Genomic DNA, 14,103 nt, shown 5'->3' with positions numbered 1-14,103 from the left:
ACAGCAGGAAAAACGGGGGTTTATGATTGATGGCTACCTCTCTAATTTTTTTTTCTCACGATTAGATCCAGCGCTTTCTTTAAACAAGCTAACCTAAAACAGTCAGTCATCCTGCAAATTCCTCCATAGACGGTCCAGCTCTCACCCTAAAGCGAAACAACTTCAGCAAACAGAAAATCTGATGCAATGACTGTAGTTCTCCATCAAAAAGTACAGATTTCTGATTAAGATTTTCAGAGTAAAATCCCCACTCTGAAATTTAAATTGAATTAATAATCAATTGAATAATTAACTCAGTGTTCATCAATTAAAAATCAAAGTTGGTTTTCCTTTAAAAAGCAAAGCCTGACGGCGAACAGGATCAGAACATGTCCCGTCCACAAGTTTGGTGTCTCGACTCTATAAACAGATTCGGCCCAAAATAACCAACTGTATCAACCAGAAGCCTTTGATCTGCTGTCTGACCCGCTTAATTAACCAGCTAGACCCATTACAAAACCATGAGAGTGTTTAATATAGCAAAGTGAACCATAAATTTCAAAGCAGCATGGTGCCATTTCCTAGCTTTGATGAGCAGACACGACTTTGTGAGCATGAAGGGCTGCGCCGATGGAAAACCGGCCAGGAAATGTCAGGTCATCAGAATCCTGTGATTGCAGTACCCGCCTTGAGTGGGATGAGGGAGAAGGGAGCACAAAAACACCTCTAAATGTAAATCCAATCTAATGAGTTCACCAAGGCATAATTTAATCATATCTACATATGAAAGAGCCTCTGCCCAGTATAGCATCATGATGGAACTGCTGGTAATTAGCTGTACAGATTGGAAGGTATATCCCAGCTTGTGAGAAAATCCAATCCAAGAATGGCGAAATCTGCAGCACGTATGCGTTCGCAGTCTAGACAAATCACACAAAGCAAACAGGTTTTGAAGAACAGACTATAGAGAGGCAAAGTGTTTGATGCAAAAGCCTTCAAGCCTACAATTTCTGAGTGGCAAGTTTCCACGGTATGATGAAAGGTGATCCAAATATTGTTTCTGTCAGACAGATACCATTTACATTTTTTTCTTTCTTCACTTATCTGTTACCGTTTGTTTCTTTAAAGATCCAGGTCCTTTTATGTTACCTTAACAACATTTTTGTACCCTGCTTTGAACTGGATTCTAGCAGCATTTTCTTCAGTCACTTTCTCCAAAAGGATTTTGGATTTCAAACATTTATTTCTTCCGGCGCATAATACCTGCATACGTCTAGTTTTTATTGTTTTAAATACCTTACATTACTGCTGGAACTACTGGGAGATTAATTGATGAAAAGTCACTTCTCAGATGTCAATAAATAAATGAACTCGATCTACAGCTCTGCCAGAAGCTGAATGGTGATATAGTGCCTTTAGCTAAAGACTAATGAAATTCTTCACTCAATTTGATGCCATTCTGTCTTGCAGATGTGGACATACTTCACTGGATAAGTAAATATTTTGAGCCCCTTTTGTGCACCACATTTTATGGCAATTTATCCAATGGATGGCCAGACTTTTTACTGAAAAACAAAAAGAAATCAGTCTCACTGGGACACTATAGAAAAGGCAGGTAGATTGTTAAAATCAGGATGGTGCATCTTCTGGGGCCATGAATGTGAAATCTCATGGCAATCCATCCAGTAGTTCAGATCAAAGTGGTTCACTGATACACCACTTCACTGCTAGCGTGGATGAAAACAGATTAAAAGTCGTTTGGTCAATCATTTTCTTGAATTCTAGGTGTTGATCCGTCCATGTTTTACTTAGTTTGGCTTTTGATCTTCTGTATGGAATCGCAGGAGTGCCATAATTTATTTTTCCATATATTTTTAATGTATTCCTCTTTACATTTACACATTTATTTCCTTATTTTTTAAACAGATTTATTTTTATTTATTCTTTTATTTATTCCTCTTCATATTTACACATTTATGTCATTATTTTTTAACAGACTTATCTTTTATTATGGCACTCCTGTGATTCCATACTCCTGTTCTTCAGATGAAACAATATGATGCATCATTTTGTGGTCTGGGAGCTTGTCATGAGCATTTTTCTGACAAAACACAAAAAGGCTAAATTAAATAAATAAGCTACTTAAACTTCAGAAAAAAGACCTAATTAATTCTTTATGACAGCAGCATCACCTGATGCGTTTTTTAACATACACTGACGCTTTTAACGACCCCCACTATGCTGCTGTAGGAGTCGGTGATAAACTGTACGCTTTTTCTAACAGTTTAAACAAACTAACAGGCTGTAGTTTAAACAAAGACCACACATCTGCTGCTGCAGATAAATGTGTAGGACAGGCAGCGAGTGCACACAGAGAAGCTATCAGATCCTGCACGGTTCATGCATGACAGAACAATTACAACAAGATGGTACAGCAACACTAAGACAAACGTGCAGCATACTGTACTGCTGAGGCTTGTTTACTGCATGTCAATATACTGTGGGTTTTCTTAACATTTTCTGGCTCCTGAGACCAACTCTTGGTCCAAAAAATGTCATGACCTGAGCAATTAGAGAGCTGGCGAGCTGTCAAGTGCACACATGCATCATATTAGTTTATATTTTTGCCTATAATGCATGCCGTTTCACAGGGATTACATGGAGATGATGACACATTTCTGACCGATTTTTACATTTAAAGCTAAAATCAACATCAGTCTCTGAATCTCCTGGGGATACACTGAGAGAAACCTACACAGGGACCTGACCGGGAGGCTAGAAATGAAAGTGCTGATGGAAATCACACCTCAGGCCCTGAGTGTAAGACACGAGTGGACCATATCAGTCCAGCTGTCCACCTCATCAGTTACCTTAAATAGAAGTGACGTGTGTCCTTCCACACCTACTTTGGAAAGTGAGGATCGGAGCAGCTTCACTGTATTCATGGAGATTACACACACGTACACACACACACACACACGCACGCACACACACACACACACACACACACACACACACACACACACTGGCTCTGAGAGTCCCAATTACCTGCTGGCACTGAAGAGGCCTGAGACGGTACCAAGAGCTCACACAAGGCTCACTCACTCAGCTCCATGCCCACAGCGAAACAAAGGGGATTTCATGTCTCTGTTCAAATCCGTTGGCTTTGGATACATTTCTGCTCCCCTCTATATGGACCTTTTAAGAACTGATTTATCCTCTATTACTGCAGCACTGTGCCCAGATCTGGCCCTGGGCATGCTCAGAGCAGCGCAGGATATCGCTCGTATGGGAAACGGGGACAAGATGACTAAACAAGACATCGTAAAAATGGCTGTTACTGCCTTGGACAGGGTGCAGAGAAGTGCTAAGCGTAGATTAAAGGCACTGAAAATACACATTATGGCCTGTGATCAGATATTTAGGGTAATCTGATCAACCAGTTTGCCAAAGCTTTCAAATCTGTTGGTTGATAAATGTTGGCGGAGCATCCAGATGGGTCAAAAGCTTTAAAAAAACAGGGATAACTTGGTGCACCTTTACTGGAGGCACATAGGAAAGTAAACTAGAAAATCAAAGCTGAGTGAACCAAGCTTTGTCTTCTTCACCTTTTCTCTCAGCTGAGGCAGAACATTCAGTGGATTTGCCATCCTCCCTTTTATTTAGATTGATTCTGGTAAGGATGCACATTGGTTGGTCTGGTTAGCCATGATAATTAAATTCTAAAGAGAAGCAAAGGCCACAGATGACGGGGAAATAAAAGTAATGAGTTCATAGAGACATGCTGGTACAAAGTGGAGATGTGGATGAAAGATCTTAGCGTGGATTAGAGAAACAAGGCGTGACGTACTGGTCAGCAGATTCCACCTGAAGAGGCTCTGTAACAGCATAAAGTATGAAACCTGAAGTATCTCTGTTGAAATTCTAGCATTTATGGGATATTATATTGAAATATTAGAGTATTTAAAATGCTGCTGCTGTAGTAAATTAATCGGATGGACAAAGACACGAGGGCTCTGGAGGTGGATTAACGGAGCGTCGTTACATGTATTTAAATGGCAAGTGCATTAGTAACTCATTATTTATCCCCTTTGTGGGAATTACAGCAGTGGTTTGACATTTAGCAGATCAAAATATGTTTATTCACATGGTTTACAGAGATAAATGAAAGGACTGATGCCGCTCAAATGTCAGTAAGCTGAATGTAGAGTTGTCTCAGCCTCGTATTAAGACTGAAAGTAGGGTGGAACTGGTAGTCTGGCGTTGTCTGAAGATAGCCATGTTTGACCTGTAAAGATTACCTCCAGTGTAAATCAAGTTTTTTGTTTATTTAATTATTAACCTTTATTTAACCAAGAGAAATACCACTGAGATTATTCATTATTCTTATTCAAGAGTGTCCTGGTTGAGATATACAAATACAAAACACAGAAACACAATGACACTGTACAATTAAAACATTAGCATAATAATAATAATAGATTAGATAATATTTCATTCTACACATTGACATATCAGTGGTAAATACAATCTAAATATGTTCTGAATCACGACAATCCCTTTGACGATTAAATAATTACACTTCCTCTCTAGAGTCTTGACTCACTTTGGCCTAAAATAAAAAACTTTATTAGAACACATAGCGACAGTAGTTGTGTAAAACCTTTTTTTTAATGACACTGATAAAAGAACAAAGTAATTATGAAAAAAGCTTTCACAACTTTTTCCCCTCAATTTTAAAAATCAGAGTGACAGTTTTATGCAAGAACCTTTCAGAAACCATCCACAGTTTGAAATCTCCTTTGTTTTACTGTCCCACTGTCATTTTTAAGAGCACTTAAGAAGCATCTACACATAATAACCAAGCAGCTCATTTAAGTTGAGAGAATCTTTGAATAAAATTTATCTAAAAGTAGACAGAAGATTAAATTTACAAGCAAATTATGAAAAACAAGTACATGTTGTGGAGACAGCCTCAAAAGTTCTCAGTTTGTATTTATAATGTGCTTTTACTGTGATCTACTGTCCTTTGTGAAATTGTGCTTTTATTTTGAACTGTTGTCCTGTAATTCACTGTATGCTTTGTGTACTTTTTGTAATGTGCCTTTATTGTGATCTATTTATTTTCCTAGCATCAAAATCTGCAGAAAATCTCCTTGCCTGCTTGAGTTCCAATGCAGTATTTTTATAAAAAGAAGCAAAAAAAAAGCAGAGAATGAAATGACTCAATGTATTCTGAGCTCATTTTGTATCAGGATAGATGAAGACTGTACATTGTTGTGACTTTATGACTACAAAGAGTCAGAGAACATGATCAATGTGTATTTGGAACACAGGAGCGCCTCTTTGTTGTGCAATCAATGGTAGACAATGAGCTAGGAGGAAAAATTTACTCTAGCATCATGGTTTAATGCATATGTGCACAGTACATATGTAAATTTAAAAAACATGTTTCACCGTTACATTTTTTTCTGCCTTTTTTTTTATCTGCCTAGGGACTGCGGATGTAAATTAGCATTGTTGCTATAATCCGGCGTATTTACGTCTATTGCTGGTGAAACAGACGTTCAGTAATGTGCACTGTCCCTAAAATCAAAGCACTCAATGACATTAACTCAGTCAGTTTCCTGTCTTTTTGCAATATATTCCACTGCAAAAGGTGCAGAGTAAACAAAAGCCTTTTTACCCAATTCAGTACAAGCAAATAAATGCTTTTTTTTACCTTGATAACATGTGTATTTGCTGTTTTTTATACGCTGGAAGACACATCGGTAGTAAAAGCAGTCAACAGCCTCAAAAACACAAACTTAATAAAAAAATAATAATCCTGACAACTTGCAACTTCATGTATCTTTCCATATTATATATATATATATAGCAAGTACAGCTAAATTACTCCAATATTACAACTTACCTTAATGTCGAGTAGTTTTACAGTGTTTAACCAGAGTTGTAGAATCAGAAGCAGGAATACTTTATTGATCTACGAGGGGAAATACGTTTACGTTCCAGTTGCTCCCATTCAAAGTCTTAGAAATGTAAGAAGTACAAAATATATAGATAAACATAAGTAGAAACGGTGTAGGCATAAATGTAAAATAAGCATTTTCTAACACAGCCTAATAGTGTGTTATTGCACAGAGATACTTACTTATTGCACATAACTGAGAGTTTGTAGGTGAGCTTTTGTGCTTTATTTAAGGCTCAAAGGGCTTATTTTTCAGGATAACAGCTAAAGATGTAATTTTTATACATAGAAATAAGTTCTGGGGCTTTATTCAATATCTAAATAGGGACTTTAAAGCACAGTACATTTAACTTACATCCCTGCTCGGGGTTTAACAACCTCCCAATGAAGGCAACGCTTAAAGAACTTACTACACCCAGACTAGACACAGCCCACATAAAGCAGCAGTGGTTACAAGCAGTAAGATGCTAACTGGTGTGCTTTAGATGTGCTGGTAGTCCTCAACGTTTCCAGTTTTAGCGCTAAGTGAAGCTAAAGGAGCAGTACATCGATTTTTCTCATCTAACTTATACGAGCATTGCACAAAATGTTGAACTTTTCCTTTGTTTCACGGTGCACTCAGTGCATGTGCCATCTGATTTACATTCCATTTACATTGATTTTATTTTCCATCTGTGCTATTACCCCTAGATGTCTATTCAACTTTGCTCCTTGATGAAAGAAACTGAAGCGTGAGAAAAAGAGCAGCAGTGAACGAGGAGAGAGGCCGTCGGAGAGGAAGAGGAGGAGAAAAAATGATGAAGATGTGGAGGTGAGGGGGAGGACGGTGGGTGAGGAGAGGAGAGAGACACACATGAGGAGGATGAGAGTACGGCAGGGTGAAAACAGAAAAAAAACAAAAAACCCTATGTGCTTTTCCACATATCTTATTACAAATTCATTTTTTGGCAGGCTACACTAAAACTGAGAAGCACACTTTGTACGTCGACACTGGTATCACACACATCCGCACACACAGACGCACAGCGTTCGATTCGCAGGCAGATTTCTCTCATTCCACGATGGCATCTGTTCCACGGCTGCACAGATTGCTATTTTCTGACCTAATAAGGCCCACCAACTGGCCATCAGCGCATTTAACGTTAACAAGAAATTGACCAATAACAGGTTTTTTTTTCGGCTGCTCACAATTTTGAGCACAAGTCTGGCCCGAAGCCACCACATCGATCAATATCTACGTCTCACCCAGGCCAAGTGAAACACATGCAGCCGCTGAAATCAAACCCTCGCTGCTATATAAAACTGCCTGTGACCCTATAGCCTGTTTCTACACAAACTTATACGCTGATGAAATGTCTTAAAGCAAGTACACGCCGTGCATAGTTACCACATTAACATATAGAATACAAACTGCCGGTGCTCGAGTTGGCAACAGCTATCAGAAGTTCCATGCACAAGTGCACGTTTCTGATAATCTGCAGCAAAACGCTATACAATTACTAAGTTTGGAGACCAATCTATCACTATGGTTGAGGTATTTGGGAAAGTATTAACATCTATACACATATAGGTTTTGGAAGATGGAAGTGCTATTGCTAATACATTTTTTTTATTGGCTGGAGCCCTCAGTAATGTTTACCTCTCTTGAGGCAGTGTTGCTGAAAATTGGTAAGGGAATTGAGTCCCGGTTTGGGAAGCACATTCCTGAAGGTGTGGAATAGTTTCCCCTCAGGTTTCAATTCCGTAGTGTCTATCAAGTTTGAAATTAAAATTCACCTCTCTGTGTGGACTTTTTTCCCCTCTTTTGCTGTTGTGCTGAGCTGAACTTTTCAAGAGGCTATTTTCCCCGTCTCTTAACATTCTGATGAACTGGGAGGTAAATCATATAATGAGGACGCTTAGATTAAGCAGGTAATGATGAGGAAAACAGAAAGAAGGTGCTGCCCGTCGGGGTGGTTGCCGCAGTTATCAATCAGGTTTTTCCTCCTAGACAAAGAGAGGGGAAGAAAAAGCAATAGCTTCCTGTCTGACCTGGACAGATAACAGTAATACCAGAAAACTCTCCCATCACCGCTGTCATCATTTCTACCTCAGCACTTGCAGCTCGATGCAGAAAACCGGCACAAAAACGACACAACTATCTTCAAGACATACATGAAAAAGAAGGAGAAAAAAAGGAGGTTGTTGGCTTTTCTCTGGCAACTTATTGCAAAAACTTATTGCACGACTCCTCTGGAAAGTGATGCAGTGCAAGGACATCTCAGCGGGGGGCTGAAGCCTGTTAGAAGAGGAGAGCATGTGCTGCACCTCCACTGTCTTCTGGGACCAAAAACTGGTGGAGGGAGATAAATATGTGATCTCTCTCTGTCAATCTTGCATCCAGGAAGAGCCAGCAATGCCGTTAACGCTCTTTCCCCGCCTGGATTGGCCGAGTCTTTCCTCATTTCGTTGTGATTTGCTGCGTGGCGCGCTGAGTGTTCTGTTAGTTATGCTAATTGTCTCTAGACCTCCCGCCGAGCGCGATCCTTTCCCAGTTGGAAGGCTGTGAAGTTGTTTGCCCAAGGAGATGAGTCTGTGTGTGTGTGTGTGTGTGTGTGTGTGTGTGTGTGTGTGTGTGTGTGTGTGTGTGTGTGTGTGTTCACAGTGCACAGCCACAATGTGTCACAAAATCTTTAATGATGCTGCGCACATGTGTGATTATGTGTGTGTCGGGGTGCATCAGCGCAGATCTTCATGCACCAGCCGCGGTTAGGCGCGCTCCTATTCCCAATCCTCCAAACGCTCAGAGTGAAGAAGTGAAGCAGGGAAATGTTTCATCTTAACGCCGTCATATATCGATTATTCTCCTTTTCATTCTCCCCCGTGTTTGATCTTATTAGTAAAGCAAAACCTGTGGGGGAAAGAAACCCATTTTTCACATCCTTTTTTCTGCATCCTTTGGAAAAGGAACGGCAGAAGAAAGAGAGAAGGAGTGGATTCCCTTCATGCCATGCTGTGTAAAGCACAACTTTGTCAGATTTAACTCAATGTTGATGTCAGCTAGATCAAACCTTCCTCACTGCTTTCATTTTCTGTCATTTTTCTTTGTGAAATTAGTAATAAAAGAACACAAATAAGTGGGCAATTACTCTGAAAACACTCAGCCAGCTTTGAAAAACAAGGTTCACCATTATGTCATTAGTTAGCGTTTCCTGCACAGAGTGATGTGCTTTCTCTGCTCTCTATCCCAGTGCAGTGCAACATCAAAGTCAATTCCTGTCATTTACTTAGCTTGTACATCTAATAACATTAGCTCATGCTTTGACCGAACTTAAGAAGAGAAAACTCAACATCCATTTCTGCTGCAGCATCTCAAGTCGGATGCAGTTTATGAGATTCTCTTCGGAAGTAGCAGCTACCTTTTCTCACTTTTTATGTCGAATTAGAGAATTCATGAACGTTCCTGCTTGTGTTTGAAATGCTGAGAGCACGAGCCACATAGATTATAAAAAACATTGTATCAGCCCGGGACAAGAAGTGCCCAAAATCCACTGAATCAATTTAAAATCCTTCATTGCCAGAAAGACAGTTCGAGTCAACACCCCTAAGAAAAGCAGCTTATCTCATCCACACACAGACTCATAGACTACATGACTTTTACTTATTTTCTGATTAATATTTCACTTAAAACCATTTGAAATATAAATATTTAAGAGTGTTAAACAGCTCAACATAATCTGCCTTTATTAAATCAAATACTGAGCAGTGCAGTATTTCCACAGGAAAGATTTATACATGAGAGTTCACATTTGAGCTCAGTGTTTTAGGCGCTGTTCATCTGTCGGAGAACTCAAACAGAACTTCATGAAACTTGGTGGCGAATTGGAGCAGCGGGGAAACTAAGAACCCACATAAATTTTAGTCTGGATCACTTTTTTACTCTGCCAAGGAATGCGGTGGAGTTATATGACGATCGGCGTATGTTTGTCTGTGAACAGCATTACTCAAAAACGGATTTGGATGAAATTTTCAGGAAAGGTCAGAAATGACACAAGAATAGATTCTGAAGAAAAACAATGACACTGGAAGCTTTTCTCTACAAGCGACAATATTGGTTTTTTACATTTGTTATGTTTGAAACCGTGACTGTCTAAATGTCATTGGCTTCTTATTTCATGCATAATCTGTCTTCCAGTATGCAAAAACACTATATGTTAACAAGGTAAAATAAATAAAACTGGATTCACACTGAAGGGGTCCTTTAAGTACGAGGATGTGGATCTTTGGTGGTCTCACAATAGAAAACCATCATCATCCATATTTCCTACCCAAAGTACAGTGCAAAACAAATAACTAATATATAAATGTAATCTCAAAGAGAGAAGGTTCAGAGGATCATTACACAAAACTGAAGTGAGATTGTTGGTTTTCACTGCTAAACAAAGGTATAAAACCTTAAATTGAAGTAACCTACAATAAGGAATGACAGCTGCTGCACTCCCAGGACTGTAACCAATCATCTCTCACCATCTGCTATATCCTGTTGTATTTATTAAATATATATTTGGATATGGCTGCCGTACAAAGACTCCTGTTGATATATTGTTTTCCTCATTAGAGATCTGCCATTTCCCAATTTACTGTTCAGTTCCTTTGTAGACCTACTTCAATCTTTCTTTTTTTCACTCCCAATTTTAAAGTTGCAAGCTTCATGTTCCTAAGAACAAGCAGTCAAATGTTTCTGTGCCAACTACCAAGTTACTCAAGCATGTAAAACTACTACAGACCACTTTAGCCTTTTTTAGCTAGTTGTTTTCAGAACAAAAGAGAAAGACTCTGGAAAGACTAACTGCAGCTACCAGCACAACAACACATGGAAAACGGAAAAAGTTAAGAAGTAGATGCTGAAAAAATCCAACATCCAGCAAATTAAACTGTTTTCTCAGGAGCTGGTGGAGGTGAAAACAAAGCCGAAGCAAAAGTGAATGTTGGATTTGCATTCATCTAGTTTCCATATAAAATTTGATATATTGCCAAGAAAGAAATATCTGTCATGATTATCTCAACTTAATAAAAAGAACACAATCAAAACTATTTTTGAATAATCTCATTTTATTATTGTTTAGCTACTTAGAAGGTGGTTGTTGTTAAATTGAGGCGCTTATTTAGTTGATATTTCAGTGATATCGAGTTATTTTTTATTAATGTGATTGTTTCCATAATAAATAATTATGGAATTTGTAAAGACATGATCATAATGAACACAAAAAAATATTAGTTTCTTTTTTACTTTTAATAAAAATGTATGCAGAATATATCCCATGGACTTCAAAAGTCCCTCAATTATATATTGACCCTTTTGGTTTTATGGCTTGTTCCTTAACCGTCACGCCACAAAAAACAAAACAAAAACAACAGTCAGTGCAGCTTTAAACTGATTTAGAAATGTATACAGTGTACCAAATTAATGAAGAAAAATGAATAATACATTTTCACCACCCAAATTTTTCCTTTTATTAGGAATTCCTAATCAAATAACAGTATTAGAAGTTATGATTTAATTATTTGCTGGCTTCCTACAGCCTTAACAATGTTGCTATGACTTCTGTTCATTATTCAGTACCATCAGGGGAGTGCCTGATTGATCCCAAATTTATTCTGCAGCATGAAAAAACAAAATCAAACTAACAGCCGGAGTCACAAAGAGCCATCTTCAGTGACAAGAATAGCGAGGAGTCCTGCAACAGATGGCGTGGCCCCTACAGAGCCCTGATCTCAACAACTTGGAGTCAAACTGAGATTGTATGGAGACGCAGAAGCAACTGACAGACAGTTTAAATGCACAAAAGAACCGCAGCAAATTCTCCAAGATGTTTGGACAACCTACCTGCTGGTACCTGGAGAGACTTTATACTTGGGCACCTTGGAGAATAAGAGCTAGATTACAAGCAAAGAGTGGTTTCCTGCACTTTTTATGAGGTCATTTCATAAATAAAAACATCTCATAGTGTTTTTCTGAACCATACAAACAATTTAGCTTTGTACTCCAGATTTTAAGCGACATAACTTTACATTACTTTTCATCTGGTGTCTCTGCGTTATGATCCACATAAAAGCCAGATAATACGACATATGGAGCAGCGTTTCCTTCCGCTGCTCTGTTGAATCTCGTGTAAAATTCAATTTACTTTATTCCAGACGGTGGCACATTTTTTCAAGTTGTAGTCAACATAAGTTTACATTTCTTTTGTCTCTGTGCTATGACCCATACAATAAGATGTATGTCTCTCTTGGGCCTTGTGGAAGTACAGTGTCACACGGGTGTAAACCAGCCGTCATCCATCTCATTTAGTGATGGTGCGTAGCGGATCTGGCGTCTGTGTGTTTGTCTTTGTGATTCTATGTTGATTCCAGTGTTGTCAACATTGACTTTGCCCCTTGAAAGTCACTTCTGTGCTGTGGGAGCAGCTCGGGATGAGTTTTTCCCTTCCTGGTCAAGCCCTTCGGTAATTAATGCTTGTTGTGTAACAGCAAACACATCGCACTGCCTTTTGAACCATTTAAGGAGGAAACAAGCGAGAAAGTAAAAGACAAAGGTGGAGAGATTTTTCATACAAGTGTTTTCTGCACAGTCAGCTAATTCTATAGGCATCTGATGTTTCTTTAAGCCCAGAACTACACAGTCTTGCCAAACCCTCTCCCAGAATTGAACCAGAAGATGCTCAGAGCCAACAAGTAATATCCCGTGAGACTTTGCTCTCCCAGAGGTAGTTGCCAGTTTAGATTTTGCAGCCTTAATGCCGACTCATTCTGGGCTCCTTCTCTCTCTCTCTTAACATTGGAATGAAATAATCAGTTTTAACTCTCTTTCTAAAAACTTACAAGCGAGCTGAAACAGTTCACAGAATGACTGCAGTCCTGCGAATACACTCCAACCTCTGAGAGGGCACAGAGCACTTTGTAGAAGCTCTGGTAATTGGGAAAAAAATGTTGCTTTGAAAAACAGGTCTGACCTGTTCTTGGATGGAATCAGTTTACTTCGGTATGATTTGTGATTTCAGAATAATGAAAATGTTATCAGGAAAACATTCGGAGTGAGGCAGGGGAAGCAAAGCTTTCGCTGCACAAGCTGGTGCAAAGGGTTAGGGTTAGGTATTATAAGGTATTATAATTTTCAAAATAGATTACAAACATAATAATACATAATGGTGTAATATGCATGAAATCTGTCACAAAATAATAACCTAATAAAGTGTCCACGAGATTGAATCAAAAGTCTGAACATGTCTGGGCATGTTCTCTGTAAAACATGACCTAATGATAACCTAATCTTGTCTGTAAAGTGAGATCTAGTGGTGAAATATGATAATCTGACGTTATGATCTGACCAACGGATTTAGAAAAGTATAATGGTGTCAAAACTGTCCCTCCTATCATCCGCCTTATAGGTGTGGAAAAATGACCAACTCTCACAGCATACAAGACGATGCACAGCTCAGTATCTCTGGTTTTTCTTGGGGTGTTAATAACTGCAAAGAACTACTCCTGGATTTTGGTCGACGATAAATCCTGCTGCCTCTGAATGCTGACTTCTCCTGGTGATTTTTTTTATTTTTTGAAGATCTTTAACATTTGAACACGATCAAGTCTTAGACTCTGGCCCATGATTTGTGACTTGATTACACTTCAACAAATACAGCATTCATGTTTGCCTGAGAACCCATTTAAATTGGTGATCTTATAGGAGAACAATCCTGTGGATAAACGGGACCTAGAAGGAGAAAAGGGTGCATCGAAACAATGCACTCTGTGTGTTTTCTCCATCTCGTTGTTGCCCAACACTGAGTTCCAATGTAAGAAGTCTATAAGGTAGATGTTAATTATGTGGACTTTGGGATAGTGGAAAGACATGCTGGGATTTAATGCAGAAGACTTGAGTTTAGGGATCAACTGATATGGGTTGTTTAAAGACATGGCGAGACTGATAACTGGAACAGATATACATTACATGTAACGTTTTAACAGCATGTGACAACAAGGAACCTGTCATTCATAACTAGGCTTCTTCAATAATAAGTTGACTGTAACTAAATATGTAAAGTGATTAAATTAGGACACTTTAGACTGAGATTAATGAGTTTGTCTCCTGCAGTTACACTTGCTGTTCTTCTCTATCA

General features: G+C 38.8%; 1 protein-coding gene and 1 long non-coding RNA gene across 3 annotated transcripts in view; one reads left to right on the top strand and one right to left on the bottom strand.

Annotated features, from left to right (window-relative positions):
- The window catches only part of LOC111567929 (uncharacterized), a 186,626-nt gene extending 179,873 nt beyond the window's left edge, over positions 1-6,753 (top strand). Inside the window, exon 3 of the long non-coding RNA XR_002746095.2 lies at positions 6,638-6,753. This is a non-coding gene — a long non-coding RNA (uncharacterized LOC111567929). The remainder of the gene's footprint in view (positions 1-6,637) is intronic.
- The window catches only part of si:dkey-112m2.1 (transmembrane protein 132C), a 167,216-nt gene that overhangs the window by 147,977 nt on the left and 5,136 nt on the right, over positions 1-14,103 (bottom strand). The gene's annotated exons all lie outside the window — the stretch shown is intronic.

Source organism: Amphiprion ocellaris, chromosome 17 (assembly GCF_022539595.1).
Source record: "Amphiprion ocellaris isolate individual 3 ecotype Okinawa chromosome 17, ASM2253959v1, whole genome shotgun sequence".
NCBI lineage: Eukaryota > Metazoa > Chordata > Actinopteri > Pomacentridae > Amphiprion > Amphiprion ocellaris.
This window is presented reverse-complemented; position numbering and strand designations above follow the sequence as displayed.